The following is an 18260-nucleotide window of genomic DNA, read 5'->3' as shown; positions in this document are numbered from 1 at the left end:
CCTTATCCTCTTGACAACCTTATTTGTACCTCTCTGGTACAGAAAGCAAGGGCTACAGACATCCAAGAAAAGTAAGATCCTGGCAGAAAGAAGAGGGGAGATTTCAGTTGGAAGAAGAGGCATAAGTGAGAATTGGTCCAGACATGATGCTATAAAGATGTGAACTAGGGGGTGGCAGTGGGTAGAGTTTTGACCATTTGATGGGGGAAAAAGAGAGAATTAAAAACAGCTTCACATTTTCTAGTCTGGGTAACAAGCATCGTTCATCCATTCAACTAATAGGCAAAGATGTGTCAGGCACTGTGTATGTCAGCGCTGTGCCGAGTGTTGGGAACAGTAGCAGGAACAGGAAAGTCAGGAATGAGAAGATGAGGCATCTACAGTTCGACATGAAGAGGTTGGAGTGAGGCCACCCATCCCCTTATAATGTCCCACAGGCAGCAGGAAATACCAAACTCACTTGTCTAAAAGATCAAGGCCCTCAGAGAGCACCAGGTGGCAGCACAGACTCGGAAGTTACAGTGAAGCAGCTCCCCCCACCCCCAACCCCACCCCCAGCATCTATGGAGTCTTGTGTTTTGCATCTGAAACAGATTAAAACAAAATACTATCATTGTTAGGAGAGTTCTTTTAAAATATTATATTGTTAATTCATTAAATGCTTATTTAAACATTCATAAACAATCTTTCCATTTGGGAAGCTGGGAGTTGTTTTAGTAGAAGAGTATGTGTACTAATATCGCTTAGCTTTTACGTAGTATAATTTATCAAAAAATCTAGGGGAAACAGTCACATGATTAGTGCAGCATTCTTCCAGCTGGACACATATTCTCAATATTATTAAATTGTACATTACTGTGTTCACAGTTTATAAGCTCACAGTTACCCCTATTGTCAGGGATGAAAATACTGTTTGAGAACCTTGAGGTTATAATACTACTAAATGAAGTGGCTATTTCATTACATAATTAATTAGCACATTATATTGTTTCTATATTTAGCATAATCTTTCTACCCACCTGAGCCCACCTTCCCTGAAATGAAGCGCGCTTAATACCGCCTTTGGTCTCAGGTTGTTTTATCTTTTCTTACAATTAATTGCCCAGCTTTTCACATCCTGTGCTCACAAGTCTCCTTACAACACAGCAGTGTGCTATTATTAGGGAAGGAACCAGTGTGAGAGCTCAACATGGGGTCAGCACGATGAAGACCTGCTCAGAACAGAAACAGTACCCACATTCCTCCAAGCTGAGAGGTTTATAGATGCTTTAGAAAGATGCAGCTGATAATTAATGCAAGGTTCACACTGTGGATATGGTGGTTTGTAAGTCTATGATTTGTAGCTTGCTGTAGAGAGTTATTCTTAGTTCTTAGTCACTGATAAATGGCTCATTCCAACTGGGAATTCGTTTTTTTCACCGAATCCATTTGGGGTCCTTATGTAATTCTAAAGTATTGAAACTCTTCAGGGATTGATTCATGGTTCATCCAGCAAATTTTTTTTAAAAAATTAGAAGAAGCTTATGTTGTGAATAATCTGCCCTTCAAAACAAGTGTCTGTTTCTGGGATTTGGGGAAACTCAAAAGGTAGAAGATATCTGTAACAGGTGGGGAAACCTGGCAGAGAAAGGGGGAGGAGGTAAAAGAAAAATAAACCAGCAAAAAGCATTGTACCCACATGGAAAGATATTTTACAAAACAACTCTCAATATCATAAGAGATAAAGAAAATCTGAGGAACTCTTTCAGATTAAAGGGACATGACAGCTAAATAAATGTGATATATGAACCTAGATTGGATCCTGCACTAGGAAGTAAAGGAAATTATTGAGACGGTTGACAGAATTAAAATATGGACTCTATATATTGTGTCAATGCTGCATGTCCTGCAGTTGGTTATTGTACTGTGGTTATGTAAAAGGATGTCCTTATTCTTAGGGGATAGAGGCAAAAGCATTTCAGGGGAAAGGGGGATGGATTATGGAATGATTTCTGGACTTCCCAGATGACATCAGGAATTCAGAAAATGAGCCTCAAAGCCTGCCTCATTTTAATGTCATCTGTTGATTCTGTTTTTATTATTTAACAAGCAATCAAATCTTTTCCTCTACTGAGTGGCCCAGGATTTACATGAACTGAGATTGCCTGGCACAGTGGTGACCACGTTTGTCTCTGCTCTGCCCCTGCACTTTCAGTCGGTGTGGATGATGCCATTGGCATGGTTCATTTCTGACCTTGCTCTTGGCTTTTGACTGATACCTAAATTTCCAGCGATTTGACAAAGGCAGCGTGGTACCCAAGAAGGAATGGTGGTCTTCAGAGCCAGTCTGATACAGTTTGAAATCTGTTCAGGTGAAGCTTGGTTTCCTCATCTAGAGAATAGCATCAAAATTGGTACCTATTCTGCTATATTTCTATGACGATTTGGGGGAGCATAAGTGTAATGAGGGAAATAATTTAACACTTGTGTAGGTCCTTTTTACTTCTGACTCCCTAATATATGCCTTATTCCTTGGACACTCAAGGTACTCCTCTGCCTGAGGGAAGGAAGGAGACTGAGATGTTCTATAAAAGGAGCACAAAACAAAACCAGCGACAACAACAAAATGACAGATGATGTTCCGCTTCTGTCATTTAAACTCTGGTTTAGTCTAAACAAAGTAAAACATTTAGAGCTTTAAAAAAAGTCATTAGAAGTGTAGCTTAAATGAAGCAAAACCAAGGCTTTTCAGACAAGGCTTTTGTCACAAGAAAGGATTAGCTAAATTTGTTTATCTTTTTCTTCAGCTTAGAGTTTTACGACGGGGCAGACAGAGTAGAATAGGAGGGAGAAATCTCTTTTCCAGCCCCGAGACAATTATGTAAAGGATGTGAGGAGTGAGAAAAAAAGAGAGAGGAGTGACATGGCCAGACAGATGTGCCCTGATTCTTCCCCCTGAAATTTGTTATATACACTGAGTGCACAAATACTTGTCCTGTTGCTTGTTTGGGTCACATATCAGACAGGGAATGGTCCACCCAAATAAACTTGGAGGAACAATGTGGTCAGGTAGAGAAAAATGGTTTAAAGTGTAGCTTCCCAGCCTACTCTCCTTCCTATGAGATAAGAACACTGTGTTGAGGGTCCACTGTGGCGAGGATAAGCCAAGGTGACCCACATGGAGACTAAGGGTGGACCAATTGGAGGATGAAGGAGAGACTTGGGAGTAAATCGGCAGTGGAAGATGAGGAGAAGCTGAGCCAACTAAAAGAGCTGACTGGTGCTGCCTGGAAGCGTTGCCCAAAACAAAGACCTTTGAGTTCCTCAGCCCCAGACAGTAGGTTTGGAAGTAGCTGACCAGGCGCCATCACTCCATCTTGCCAGCTCACACTCCAGATTCAACACGAGACCAGAGGACCCCTTTCCCCACAAATCCAAGGGGTCACCTGGCCACCCCTTACCACCTCCTACACCAACGGCACCATCTTAGGGAGAAGGCAGAGAGGAAGGGTGATTGGAGAGACAGGATGTTTTCATTCAAAAGATTTTTTTTTTTTAAGTCCAAAAAGGATTGTTTCATTTTTTAGGTTGGACCGTTTGATTACATTAGTGATTTTCCCACAGAGTGAGGGATGGAGAAAGTCTGTAAAAGGTCTGGTCCCTGGTAACAGACAAAAGGTGCTGCAGGGCCCATCTTTCTCAGCCCCGTGATGCTTCGACACCCCACTCAGTCCTGACGATGTAGTCAAGAAACTGAAAAAGGCCCCGAACACAGCCAAGTCATGTTCCAGGAGTGGTTATTAATATCCCATCTGTCACGCGCTCCCTCTGCCAGCAATGAGTGTGCCGCCCAAGGCCAAGGATGGAGGGGAGGGGAGAACGGTGGGTTCCAGTTCCTTCTTTGGACCAACGATACCCAGTCTGTGAGCCCCTTTTCCATATTTTAAGGGCATGATGTTAAGAGTGTTAAGTTTGCCTGGGAACAGGAGAAAGTACTAGGGAAGTTTTGACTAAGGCAATCTAAGAAGACTTTCCGCAACTCTGCCTGTTTCCAAAACCTCCAGAGTTGAAAACAAGGAAGAGCCTATATACCATTTCTGAGCGGACACTTGCCTTTTAAACAGAGTCATCTGCTCAACTGGATTCTTAGGACTTAGACCAAAGGAAGAGAAAACAAAACAAAACACAAAGCAAAACATGAGAGGAGACTGTCCGGGCATAAATGTTTACTTTGTATCATAAAAATGCCAGAACCGTATCATAAAAATGCCAGTGATTCAGGCTGTGAAACTACCTTGCAAAACAATGCCTTTAAATGTTCTTAGAACATAATTTGAGTTTAATTTTAAATGAAACGGATGAGAAGTATGTATGTTTTATTTACCTACAAGACCAAACTGCTCACTAGTATGAGCTTTTTTTTTTCCCAGAGCTTTGCAGGTGCTGAAGTCTATATAAAAAGAGTCTTAATTCTGAAGGGAGAAATAAAAATTTTCCTACTGGCAGCTCCCTTCTTGGTTAATTAGATGGTATTGGGAAGAAAAAGGTTGGCCATGTTATCTAGAAGAAAGTATTATTAGAGATGGCATTATATCCTGAAAACATTTAATACCCTGTGTTCCGGTCTCTAACACGCCATCTGGAGCAGCTACTTGGGGAAAATTACAACAAATTGATAGGAATATAAAAAAACTGCCTCACTTAGTTTATTAACAAAGATAAAACTTTCTTGATGAAAAATAGCTTTTCAAGTGTCATTCGCAAATCATGATTTGACAGACGACAAATATAGATGAGGAAGAGACGTATGATTTGTGTCTCGTTAGACCCACCATCTCATCTGTATTATTGGAAGTCAGATAACTTCTCAGAGACCCATTGGCCTTTTAGTAAAAGAGAGAGATAGCTTTTTAATAAAACATCCAGCTAAAAAGTCATATGAGATAAAGAATTTAAAACTAGCTATCAACTCATTAGTCTCATACTTCTTTTCTTTATTTTCTGGCTTAAAGAAGGATGAAGTATTCAGATTAAATAATCATTGTATTTATAAAGTCCCAGATAGATAACATTTCATTACAATAACTGTTTCCAAAAGCTTCTCATGCTTCCTACCAATTAGATTAGCATAAGAGGAAAGATTGAAATGCTGGCAGCAACATGGATGGGCCTGGAGATTGTCATTCTAAGTGAAGTAAGCCAGAAAGAGAAAGAAAAATACCACATGATATCACTTATGTGTGGAATCTAGAAAAAAAGACAAATGAGCTTATTTACAAAACAGAAACAGACTCACAGACACAGAAAACAAACTTATGGTTACTGGGGGCATAGGGTGGGGGGAACAGAGTGGGAAGGGATAAATTGGGAGCTCGAGATTTGCAATACTAAATACTGTATATAAAATAGATAAAGAACAAGTTTCTACTATATAGCACAGGGAACTATGTTCAATATCTTGTAGTAACTTATGGTGAAAAAGAATATGAAAACAAACATATGATGTTCACGTATGACTGAACTATTATTCTGTACACCAGAAATTGACACAACATTGTAAACTGACTATACTTCAATTAAAAAAAAAAAGATTGAAATGCTTAATAAATAGTTCTCAGAAATAGACAATGGTGAATACACCTGCTGTTTACGTACTTCTGGCCTCAGAAGGCCAGGCAGAAAGTGAAGAAAAGTTGCTGGTCTCACAAAGAGCATTTCAGCTCCATCGAGGCCCACAGGGCAGTCAACACCAGCAAATCATTTTGGACCAAGAAAGGAAAGTAACTTCATAGTAAATGATATCCATTTTTCCTTTAGACTTGTCTTTGGATTTTTTTTTTTTTCTAATGGGTGATGGAGGTGAAGGGATAAACATTTCTTATGGCTTGATTCATTTCTGGTTTTGCTAACAAAATTACTCACCATCTTCTGTTTGAGAAAAAGCATTCACCAAGCTTAGAACTTGCTCAAGAAATAGGAATGGTTCTAACCTCAAACTCATAATTTGGATGTGTAGAGTTTTGCTGCTATATCTAGATATCTTTTGAAAGTCAATTCTCTGTAGATAAACAGGTTTTGGAATGTTCAGTTAAGAAAACAGTAGTATAAGAACAAAGCATTTTTAAAACCACTTTGTTAAGGTATGATTGACATATGAATATCTATATATATTGAATGTATACAACTTGATGAGTTTGGAGATAACTATATACTCATGAAGCCATCACCACAATCTGTGTCACAAACATATCCATCACGTCCAGGAGTTTCCTCCCACCTTTTGTACTTACTTTTTTTGTGTGTGTGATGAGAACATTTAACATAACATCTACCCTTTATAGCAAAATTTAAAATATATAATACAGTATTTTTAACTATAGACTGTATGCTGTACAGTAAATCTCCTAAATGTATTCATCTTATATAATGGAAATTGTACATTTGATTAATACCTCCTCCTGCCCTCCACTCCCTACCCCATGCCTGACAACCGCCATTCTACCCTGTTTCTCTCAGTTTGGCTGCTCATATAAGTAAGACCAAAGCATCTTTTAAAGTGAATGATCATGTGATAATAAATTGGAAAAAAATGGATAAAACACAAGAAGTAAATATCATTATAAATCTAATCTATTTTGGTACAACCAAATTCTTTGATTTAAATGGAAAATAGATGGTGCACATTCTTTCCAAAACAAAGCTTTCTGAAGTTAAATGTGTTTCACTGACATTTTTTTTTTCAAATATGGAAGAAACTATTATCTGGACCCATAAGGAATGCCTATGAGAAGGCTATGTCCTTTGTCTTTTCTGGGTCAGATTTAGGAACTGGTCCCATCTAAGAGAAAATGCATACCTTATTGATTTCTAGTATGGGATGGTAGTGATTAAGCAGCTCCAAACTGGATTCCGTAGGGCCACTGACCCAGTGCCTGGTTTCAGGAACACACCTGCTGGGTTCCTTTAGCTCAGTCACAGGCACAGTCCCCAGTCCTCCCCACTTCCACCTCTGGGCAACTCACTCACTGACTCCTGTGTGACGAATGTGATCTGAGAGCCGAAATGACTCCGCAGATACACACAGAGGGTCCTTTTTAGGTCATGGTATCCTATTTCGTGCAAAATGTACTTTGATATCTTCAGAGATTAAATGCTCTTTTATCACCATCTGACTTCAAAGTTCTAAGCCTTCCAAAAGCTTCCATTGATCTGGTCTTAAGATTCCTTTCCAGGATGTCTGCAACATCTCTCACATTATCCCACACTTCTGCACAGCTGGAAACAAGGGGGTTTGTTTGGGTTTTGTTTGTTTTGCTTAATACGCCAGTTTTTTTGTTTTACTTGCAAACATTTCTTTCTCCTCAAGTTTTAGCTATCTATTTATATCTCACCCACCCTTCTTTCAAGCCGCATTTAAATGGTATTTCCTCTGTGAAACCTTCCCTGAATTTCCATCATCCCCCTGGCTAGACATAATCTCTCCTTCACTTCTGCATTCTGATACCGGTTAGCTAGCAGATCTTTTCTAGAGGGACTTTATCATATTCTGGTTCATGTTTATTATTTCTATGCAACTCTCATCTTGCCTAAGAATAATTATAATAATAATAGCAGCTGCTATTGTTTTGTGACAAAACAACGTGGGCTCCCTGTGTTATAGGCACTGTGCAAGCTAGAGCTTTATTCTTTGCAATGGCTCTATAAAGCAGGTATTATGATCTGTATTTTACAGATGAGCAAATTGAGGTTTAGAGAGCTTAAAGCTATGTGGTATAAGATCACAAGGCTAGCGAGTGGTGACCCTGAGATTCCAGAAGACCTCAGTCCAACTCCAGAGTCCATTCTTTTAGCCATGGCCTTATTACTAGAACCAGAAGTTCTTTAAAAGGGAGATAGAGAAAACGCACATTTACTGAACATCTAAAGTGTACCTGGCACTAGAGCAAAAACTTGGATGTATATTATCTCATTTATCTGTGGCTTACATGGTATACCCCACATTTTGCAGTTGAGAAAACCCGGGTTCACTATAAATATATTTTTGAAAGACAATGAGTGGATAAGACATCTGTAGTGCATATAACTGGTAAAAGATTGAAAGCCAGAATATACAGACATGTCCTATAAGTCAACAAAGAAAATAATAGCTACCCTGCAGGAATATGGGCAAAAAACATGAACAGGTATTTAGCAAAGAAGAAACCAGGATGACCAAAAACATTTGCAGTAATGGTCAGCCTTACTTAAAATTTTCCCTTTTAGGTTTATTCCCTAGAGAAACAATCCCTAAGGTGAAGATGGGTGTGTTTACCCCAGTATAGTTTGTGGAATGGATAAACTGTGGTATTGTAAGATAATGGAATATTTTACTGAGTTTAAAAGAGTATATGTATCAAAAATAGATGGATCTTGATAACATAATATCAAATAAAAAAGGAAGTTGCAAGTATGCTACTTATATAAAATTTTAAACAACCAAACCACCAAATATTATTTATGGATAACATGTATTAAAACCTATGTAGAATAGATGTAGTAAAAAAAAAAAGTATGAAAGCATGTTAAAAGTGAGTTTGTTAGCTCACGTAAGCATCATAAAATTTCTCTCTGAAATGGCTCTGTCAATCTCCGTTTCCATTTGCAGTGTATGAATCTCCTCGTTACTCTAACATTTGGAGTTGTCAGGCATTTTAACTTTTGTCAATTTTAAGAGTGTGAAATGGCATCTCATTGTTTACATTTGTATTTCTCTACCTTCTAGTCAAGTAGAAGATCATTTCATACGGTTACCTTTGGGGTAGGAGACAGAGGAATGAGATCGGGGTTTGCATTCGTTTTTTATCTCTGAATGACAATTATCACAGACTTAATAGCTTAAACTAACATTGTTTATTATCTTATAGTCTCTGTAGGTTAGAAGTCCAGGCAAGGCTTCGCTGGGTTCTCTGAGCAGGATCTTTAAAGGCTGAAATCAAAGTGTCAACCAGACCAGTTTCTTATTAGGAAGCTCAACTAGAAAATAGTCTGCTTCCAAGCTCCCTCTGGTTGTTGGCAGAATTCATTGCCTTGCAGCTGTAGAACTCCTGGCAGCTTGTTTTCTTGAAGCCAGCAATAAGGAGAGAGGTTCTGTATCGTTGCAAGTCTCTGATCTCCAGATGTTCTTTTAAGGTACTCCCTGATTAGATTAGGCCAAAACAGGATAATCTCCCTTTTAGTAAACTTAAAGTCAACTGATTAGGGACTTTAATCACATCTACAAAACCCCTTAACCTTTGCCGTATAATATAACCTAATCAAGAGAGGGACATCTCATCATCTTTGTCACATTCTGTTAATTAGAAACAAGTCACAGATTCTAGGGAGGGGACTATATAGGAGTGTGGGCCATTGGGTATAATCCCACCTGTCTGACATGGCTAGAGCCTTGACTTTGTCTAAAGTATGTTCTTTCTCCAAAAAAACCCCATACAATCTAAATTTTAACATTTGTTCAGTCTTGATGTTGTAGACACAGATTTCCATTGTATTGTTTCTGGGCTTTTCTTTATCATTGAAATAGTTCAAAATGTAACCAACAAATTTTTTAAATTAATAAGTAAGCTCACCAATAACAGACAGTTCAAATAGACCAAGAGAAATAGATGAGAAGAAAGGAGAAAAGGATCTGACTTGAAGACATTATCACTTTGTCTGAACTCTGGATTCTGAGGGTCCAAAGCAGTGTCTTGATGGCCCCTTTTTGGCCTTTTTTTAAAAACCAGTGGGCCCATGAATCCAGTGTCCAACCTTCTCACCCAAATAACAAAATACATCTGTGTCAGGTTTTTATTTGATGAAACAAGATAAACTCCTTTGGTTGCCGTCTGCTGATGTTAGTAACTGAAAAGCATCTGGGTTATTCTCAGAGTTGCCATCTAAGAGGCCCTGCAAATCCAAGAAAACCAGAACCCAGGATCTAAACACATTTTCGGTCACATTCCTGCAAAAAAAATTAACCCCACCTCTAGTAACTTGTTGACAAGGTGACAGAAATTGATGATATCAGGCCAAAACATCTAGTCAAACATGGCTTAAGCCCACCTGCAGCCCAGACTCTAGAAGTGCATTTACTTTACTGGGAGTTAGCAAAGCTTAACAAGTTTCAACAAGATCTGAACAGACTGGAGGTTTGAATTATACAAACACATTTTGGTGCCAAAAGAAAACACTGTAGAGTGATTTACGCAACTCAAAGAATAGAGGATCTGAGTAAATTTTTAAGCAGGGAACGAGAAACCAGCCCATTTCTAGAAAATTAAGGAATAATGAAGGAATTAATACCTGATCGAACATTTTCAAACTGTCCTTAATCCCCTAGTTATTTTAAATTGGTTTGCCATTTTATCTGCATTTATTTTAAATTGTTTTGTTCTGGTTTGTTTTACCTCTTTCAAGAAAAATCTGGTGGAAACACAGAAAAATTGGGAGGTTCTTCTGGAAGGTACTTAGCCTTCTCTTGGCTCCATCCTGATGGAGACTGAGGGGGTAAAAGTCCTCCATCTCTAGGCATAAATGGAGCCCAGAAGAAAATCACACCATGTGTTGATTTCTGTTCGAGATAGGTTTTCTGTGAACAAGGACTGTCTTGATTGGGGGAGGAGGTGCATGCAACAGGGCACCTGCTAGCCAGGAAAGGACCATGTAAAGGACATTGCAGTCCAACCTGCCCAAGCTTAGTGCCAGTTAAAGGATTTGTGCACTGACTATGTGTCTGTGTGTTTCAGGTGCTTTGCTCTGTGTGGCACAGGTCCTTGGTCTTCTACTGGCAGCCCTGCTGAATCGTTATACTAACACTGCTATAGTAGTTGTCTATTACTCTGTTAACAAATTACCTCAAAATTCAGCATAAAACTGCAGACCTTTATTATCACACTAGCTTTTAAGGGTCAGGAATCCAGAAGCAGCTTAGCTGGGTGGTCCTGGCTCAAGCTCGCTGAGGAGGCTCTGTCCAAGGTGTTGGCCAGGGCTACCTTCATTGAAGGCTTGATGGGGCTGGATGAACTGCTTCCAAGATGGCTGCCTCCCATGGCTGTTGGCAGGAGGCCTCAGTTCCTTGATGGTTGAGCCACTGTAAAGGCTGCTTGAGTGTCTTTGTGAGTTGGCAGCTGGCTTCGCCCAGAGGAAGAGATCTGAGAGAGCAAGGCAAAACCCTCAGTGTCTCAGAAATGACATAGCATCCCTTTGGCAGTATTCTGTCGGTCCCTTGGACCAATCATGATAGGATGTGGGAGGAGATCACACACGTTGTGACTATCAGGAGGCAGGGATCATTGGAGTCTGCCTTGTGGTCAGGCCACTACAATGCCCAGAATAATGGATCATTGATACTCGTTTTAGTATTTCCCTCTCCCTGTTTCAAGTGACCCCTTTTCCCTAATACATTAATGTTTTTGTTGTCTTTTGGAATTAAAACAAATCTACAAATGTATGAATGTATAGATGTTAGTGCTGGACTTTATGGGTCTCCCCTCCAGAAGTATGTTTACTTTAGAAAAGGTTTGCTTTAGGGGGGTGATGGAACTATTCAGGAATTAGTGGTGATGGCTATCCAACATTGTGAGTATACTAAAAGCTGTTGAGTTGTGTACTTTAAAATGCTTCAAATATGTTAGGTGAATTTTATCTCAATTAAAAAAAATTTAAGAGGGAGCCTGAATAGCATTGACACAAAGTTTGCTGATCCAGAAAGATTTATGGTTGCTTTCAGCTCTTTGTATTCTGTTTACTCTCTTAGCTCAAAACTCAGAGTATGATTAATCCAGAGGCTATCAGGTCCTGGGAAAATTGATTTATGGTGTCCGTACACGGATAGGTCGGGGTCTGCTGGAAGTAGAAGTACTGGTGCAGGGGAGTGGCAGTGTTTTTCAGAGTGCCATTGATGTACATTCCTATGATTCCAACTCCCGTGATCCTTCTGCTAAGAAATACAAATAGTGTATCTTATGTTCACCTAACAAATGTTATCAATAGATGTGTGTGTGCTTTGAGAAGTTCCCTCAAGAGCACTTTTGCATGATTTGAGATTTCACTTGGCATTTGTTTTCCATTATGTTGTATTGTGTTGTCAGTTACTTGGAAAGGCTCCAGAATTTTTATTTCTTGTATTTAATACCGTTTGTGGCAATGAGAACTGAGCCTGCCAAAGCTCTTTGTTTTATTGTTGTCATGCTCGCACCATCCTTATTAGGAATCAGGAAAACGAAGTCAGCATCACCTGGCACTGATTGTCTGCCATGTGCCAGGCATCACGTACATTGCATCACTTACTATTAACCAACTATCCTGATTAACTATTAGTTATGGTTAGTCTTGAGCCTCAGATTGGTTACATGGCTTTCCAAGAGGTCATATTGCCACTTAAAACCATATCACCAGAAATAAGACATTTGAACACAGATCTGTCTACTTTGGAGGAACTCAATAAATTGTAATCAAATTCAGTGAAATGAATGAAACTGAACTCGTCCGACTAGATATGTACAAAGATTGTATGTCAGCTGGAATTCTCCCTTCCTGTTTACCAAATTCTCTGGTACCTGACCCTCATCATTCTGTGATGCTGGGGAAGATGTACAGAAATAGGGGTGAGGAAACCCGTGACTTCCAGACAGCTCCTGACCTTGTGCTTTCTTCTTTTCCTCTTACCAAGTTGGAGCAGAGCTGCTGGGATGTGATCCAAGCATGACACTGCTTACACATGTTGGTCAAAATCATGGGGTCAGCACAGCAGCTGCTCAGTCCTCTCGACGCCTGGTGAGTATTTCCAGTCTCTTGGAGGCCTCTTTTAAGTTCTGGGATGACTAGTAAAATGGGGAAGCACTGTCTCTCAAGATCAGACAGGTCAATCATGTGATAAAGTGCCTTTGTTATATGTGTTCTGCATTGATATCTTTTATTAACTGGAATCATAAAATATCTTACATATAAGCATACACTGAGCAGCAGCAATGAAACTTTCATAATCATTGAATGTTCATGCCTTGAAAAGAAGGAAATGAGTCCAGAGGGTTCAGTGATGCCCTGCTATACTGACATAAGGGACCTTGGGTCAATGCAGATGTCAAATGGAGAGAGACAAAGAATACTTCAAAATGCCCAGCCAACTGCCGTGAGATTTGCTGCTTGCTTTTGCATAGAGATAGCTCCGGAGAGATGGAGGGTCAGAGGATTTATAGAACTCCGGTCCTTCTGGGAAGTGAAGAAGGGAACTTCCAGAAGACAAAGGTCTTGTACCTAGGCTTGCGAGCGGAGCCTTCTGATAATCCCAAGATAACCCTTGAAACCTGAATCTACTCTTTCATGACTTCTGCAGACCAATAACCCGGGTCCAGCACAGCCAGGGCCCAGGAATCTCCGGAAGAACCTCATTACATATTTCTGCATCAAAAACCCCAACGATCATTGGTAGTCCCCTTTCACCAGGGCTGAAAAGTAAACAAGGAAAGGAAAATGAAAAATAAGAAATTACGTATTTTTTATGGCTAAAATCATGATAAAGAAGTTTCTGCTTTAAGAGCCTGGATATTGCGAGTGTTTAATTTGAGTGTCTTCACACAGTTTGGGGAGGAAGTTTGAAATGCTCTTGCATGCCAGAAGCCTAATATTTTCATTGGTAGTGTAGACTTTTAACTAAAGAAGATATTAAAAATATTTAATAACCAGTCAGGTAATAAAAATTGATATGTAAATTTAGAAACTTAAAAACATCTTAATATGAAAAACTAAAAATTAGAAAAACTAAAAATTCACGTATTTTATAAAACCACTTGCCAAGTGATTAAATTGTCTTATAATTCCTCCAGTCGAATAATTTCCAAATCACTTGTGATTTTTTTAAAAAATGGTTTATATGATCTTTTGTTGGATGTGGCTGTCATACCCAGCTGTGTATGAGCTCTGGTTGGACGTAGGTTCCCTCCTCATCAAACTTCTTCATAATTTCCCCATTAAATGAATCATTTCAAGGTGATCTGTGATCCCATGACCTGCCTCGGGGTTTCTGTTTCTCATCTTAGCTCTTAAATCTCCCCACTGCTTTCTGGGCTTCACAGCTCCTTTCTCGCCAGGCCCGCAACCCCTCATTATCCAGGACAGGACTACTGGGTTGCTTGCGCACCAGAAGCCTGTCCTGGGATAAGTGAACCAGAAGGTGGGGGGGGGGGTAGGGGGAGTGAGGTGTAGGAGGAGGGCTCATCCTGGTGGCCAGGAACCTGCCCCCCTTTGCCTCCTGTCACCAGGGCAGTGGGAGATGGCAGCTGCAGGCCCTGTGTGGGTCCACCAGTGGTCAGCCCATGCAGGCCCCCACACACACTGTCAGTCAGGCCATCTTGGCTGCACTGCTAGCAGGGACAGCTGGTGTCCAGGTCCACTGGTGTTAACAGGCCCTCGTGCAGTATCTGTGTCAGCGGTGACAGAAGTGCTAGCAGCACCACACCTGTTCCAAGGCAGGATTTTGGCCCTTATTTTTGGCTATGCAACCTCTAAGATTAGTTTTCTGGTTCACGCCAATTCTGAGCCTACTCAAAAATCCTTTCACCATTTCCTTTTCTGTTTAAACAATACAGAGTTAGTTTTCTTATTGGCGACTATGAATGGTGGTTAAATCATAAAATAGCACAAAGAATTGGATTGTGTGAGGAACAGACGCTAACTCATGGAATCAGTTGGGTGGAGGAGTTAGGGCCCCATTATTTTAGGCTGGATGACTCTTGCTCCACAGTTGTAAATATTTTGTCAGATTATCACCCATTGTACCGTTGGACACAGACAGGATTAAAAGAACTAGCAGGGAAAAAATTGTGCTCTACACTGGAATTTGACACAACATTGTAAAATTATTATAAATCAATAAAAAAAGTTACAAAAATAAAAAGAACTAGCAGGGGTGATTTAGGATGCTTTTGAGTATGGTCTACTTTTGTAGCTTTCACAAAGTCTTACAATAAAGAGATGAGCCTAGTCTGCCACACACTGCCTAAATACTTCCCATTAACCATTCTCTAGCCAAGAAAAGAAACAAAAGTTTAGGGAAATACTGGATGTGGTGCTTTGCCCACACAAGGCTATTATTTTGAATAAAATCAAGGTATAGGCCATTGACTGAAGACCAAGATAACTGATAAGGTACAGAGCGTCAAGGATGTGAAGCATGAATTCTCAGACTCAGAGATGGGGCAGACACGTGCTCTGATGCTAGTCCTTAGCCTAGGAAATGAATATTCCTATGACATTTGTGAAGGAACTTTCCTGCTAAAGAAACCTGAATATTTGCCAACACTAGTCATAGATGGTTCAACTTCTTTGGTAATCTCCACACCACAAATCTGTTAAGGAGGCTGGATCCTGAGAAAGTATATCTGAACTTCAACATCCAGAGACACTAGAATTGGAGCTAACTGAAAGAGACATTGGGTTGTTTTCCTTTAAGAAAGCAATCACTTTAATTCACACAGGCATGCTTATCTTTGGAAGTACAGGTAGAAGTAGAATGTGTTTGAATGTTGAATAACCAAAGGGAAATTGTAGCAGAATTTGTTATGTGCTTACCCTCCAGCTACTTTCACCACTCTGTTTTTGTTCAGATACCTACTTCTGCAAGATCATGTACGTCATGAGAAATAAGCCTAATCTGAAGTCCTATCTGAGTCCATCATGGTGGTCCATTCTCTTCACTAGTAATTGATTTATGCAAAGACATGGGATATAATTCTGGTCAGTGAGGCAAGAGGGGAAGTCTGGTTGGAGGACTTTTTGTCCTGAGAAAGACACAAAAAAGCAGTGCCTTTTCCTTTGAATATTGTTGTTTGTGAACATATTGCCTGAAAATGCAGTGATCTCTTAGCCTGAAGATAAAACCAAAACACATGGAAGACAGAATCATATAGAAGTGGACCCAAAGATACTGATCATACCATGAATGGAGCCATATTCCCTTGGATAGATTCTTGTTAAGTGACACAACAAAATTCTTTAACATTTAAATCAGTTGGTTTGAAGATTTCTATTATTTGATACCCAAGTGATTCTATTGATCTAGCCCACAAACCTAATGCATTATCAGAGACTTTTTCACACTACATATACACCAATGGATTATGTTACGTGACATCCCCTCCCCTTGGCTCCCTCTCTCAAGTTGAGAAACAGCTGATTCTAAAATTTTTATGACAATACAAAGAGCCGATCTTGAGGATGAACCAAGTTAGAGGACTTAACACAACTTTATATCAAGCCTTGTTCTAAACACTATGGTCTTGGTACATGGAAAGACAAATAAACCAATGGAACAGAACTGAGTCCATAAAGAAACACACATATACAGCAGTTCAGTTTCTGACTAGTTACTCTACACTGCAATGGGGTAAGATAAGATGGTACTTTGAACAAATGGTATATGGGTATCCATATGAAAAAATTAGGTGGAATTTGGATACCTAGGTAGAAAAAGAATTTAAATTATCTCACATCATCTCACACATCCTACAAAAATCAATTCCAAGACCACTATGGATCTAAATATGAAAGAAAAATAAAGCTTTTAGAAGGTAACAGAGGAGAGTATCTTCATGACCTTGGGGTAGGCAATTTTTTTTAATGATACACAAAAATCATAAAGGGAAATACTGATAAATATGACTACATTAAAATTAAGATCTTAAAAGTCCAATTAAGAGAAGGAAAAGTCAAACTACAAGTGGTCAGATGTATATCTGACAAAGATATACAGAAGAAGAAATGACATCAGATATAAGACATATATCTGACAAAGAATATGTAAGGAACTCTTGCAAAGCAATAAGAAAAACACAGACAATCCAATAAGAAAATGCAAAAAAGATATAAAAATAGACCCTTCCCAGAGAGATACTCAAATAGTTAACATTTGACAAGATGCTCGACGTTATTAGTCATTAGGGACATGCAAGTGAAAACAACAATGTGGTATCACTACAGAAGAATCAGAATGACTAAAATTAAAAAAAAAAAAGTACTTGCAACCAAATATTAGCGTATATAGGGAGCAACTAAAACTCTCATATACTGCTGATGGGAGTGTAAACTGGAAAACTGGCCTTTTCTAAGAAAACTGAACATAATTATATGTTCTTACCAGTGGTATTCTGATGAATGTTTAAGCCAAGTGGGTTTCCAACATATATGTTCATTGATATTTTTGTTTATGTTCACACGTAAGATAAAAGTGAAACCAAAAAGACGTGTTGGAACTTCACTCGTCAGTTCCAAAAGCAATTCTTTGCCGAATTGAATAGTAGTTTTCAAATATTCAAAATATTTTCTCAATTTTTATGCTATTTACAATGTCATGGCTACCTGTGTGATATACATTTATACTTAATCTGCATTATTAATATCTTTTCCAACTTTGTAGCTCTTGATGACCAGCAAAACACTGAGCCAGATCCTGATTTTCAGTAATTGCCAATTTCCATGATATATTTATTACCACTAAAACCAATGTAATGCTACGTGATGCTCTTAAATGCCCAGTTGAGAAAAGATACAGAGTAGCACACCGTTATATTGTATTTCTACCATACAAATGTAATAAAGGCAAATAATGTTGACAGCACAGATAATAGCAAAATGGAGTAAAAGAAAAATAAGGAAGGGAAAGGTTTTGAGTGTTTATTACTATTAATTTTTAAATAATTTACTTTATTGTAAGTTTATATAACAACTTTTAATAATGTCTATGTTTAACAACTGAATTGTAAATATCCTAAAGATTTAGCTGTGGGCTTTTTTAAGCTGGTGCAAGACTGCTCCAACACACCACTGTTTAGAACCCAGGAACGGCATTTCTTGATATATATCCACAGAAATACGTACATTGGTCCTCTAAAAGACAGGCATGGCAATTTTTATTGCAGCAGTATTCTTAAGAGTCAAATATTAGAAACAACCCAAAGGTCCATCCAAGATAGGATGGAAAAATAAATTGTTGCATTTTCATACCACAGAGTATGAGTCAGCAGTAAAAATGAGCAAATCACTGCTTCAGCAGCTCAACAAACAGAATTCTGAGCCAGGTACGGAAGAGTAAATACTGCCTGAAATCAGACAAATTAATCTATGGTGAGAGGAGTCAGAGAAATGGTTATTTTCTGGGGTGAAGTAGGGTTGGGAGTGACTTGGAGGTGGCCTTGAGGAGCTTCTGGAGGGCTGACAAAATTTGATTTCTTTTCTAGTTGTGGCCCCACAAGTGGGTTCACTGCATAAGA

At 39.1% G+C, this 18260-nt stretch overlaps 1 long non-coding RNA gene across 1 annotated transcript in view; it reads left to right on the top strand.

Moving 5' to 3' along the window:
* Positions 1–18260, top strand: part of LOC116149161 (uncharacterized) — a 167999-nt gene that overhangs the window by 116972 nt on the left and 32767 nt on the right. Inside the window, exon 6 of the long non-coding RNA XR_004132793.2 lies at positions 12668–12771. This is a non-coding gene — a long non-coding RNA (uncharacterized LOC116149161). The remainder of the gene's footprint in view (positions 1–12667; positions 12772–18260) is intronic.

This window comes from Camelus dromedarius, chromosome 22 (assembly GCF_036321535.1).
Source record: "Camelus dromedarius isolate mCamDro1 chromosome 22, mCamDro1.pat, whole genome shotgun sequence".
Taxonomy (NCBI): domain Eukaryota; kingdom Metazoa; phylum Chordata; class Mammalia; order Artiodactyla; family Camelidae; genus Camelus; species Camelus dromedarius.
This window is presented reverse-complemented; position numbering and strand designations above follow the sequence as displayed.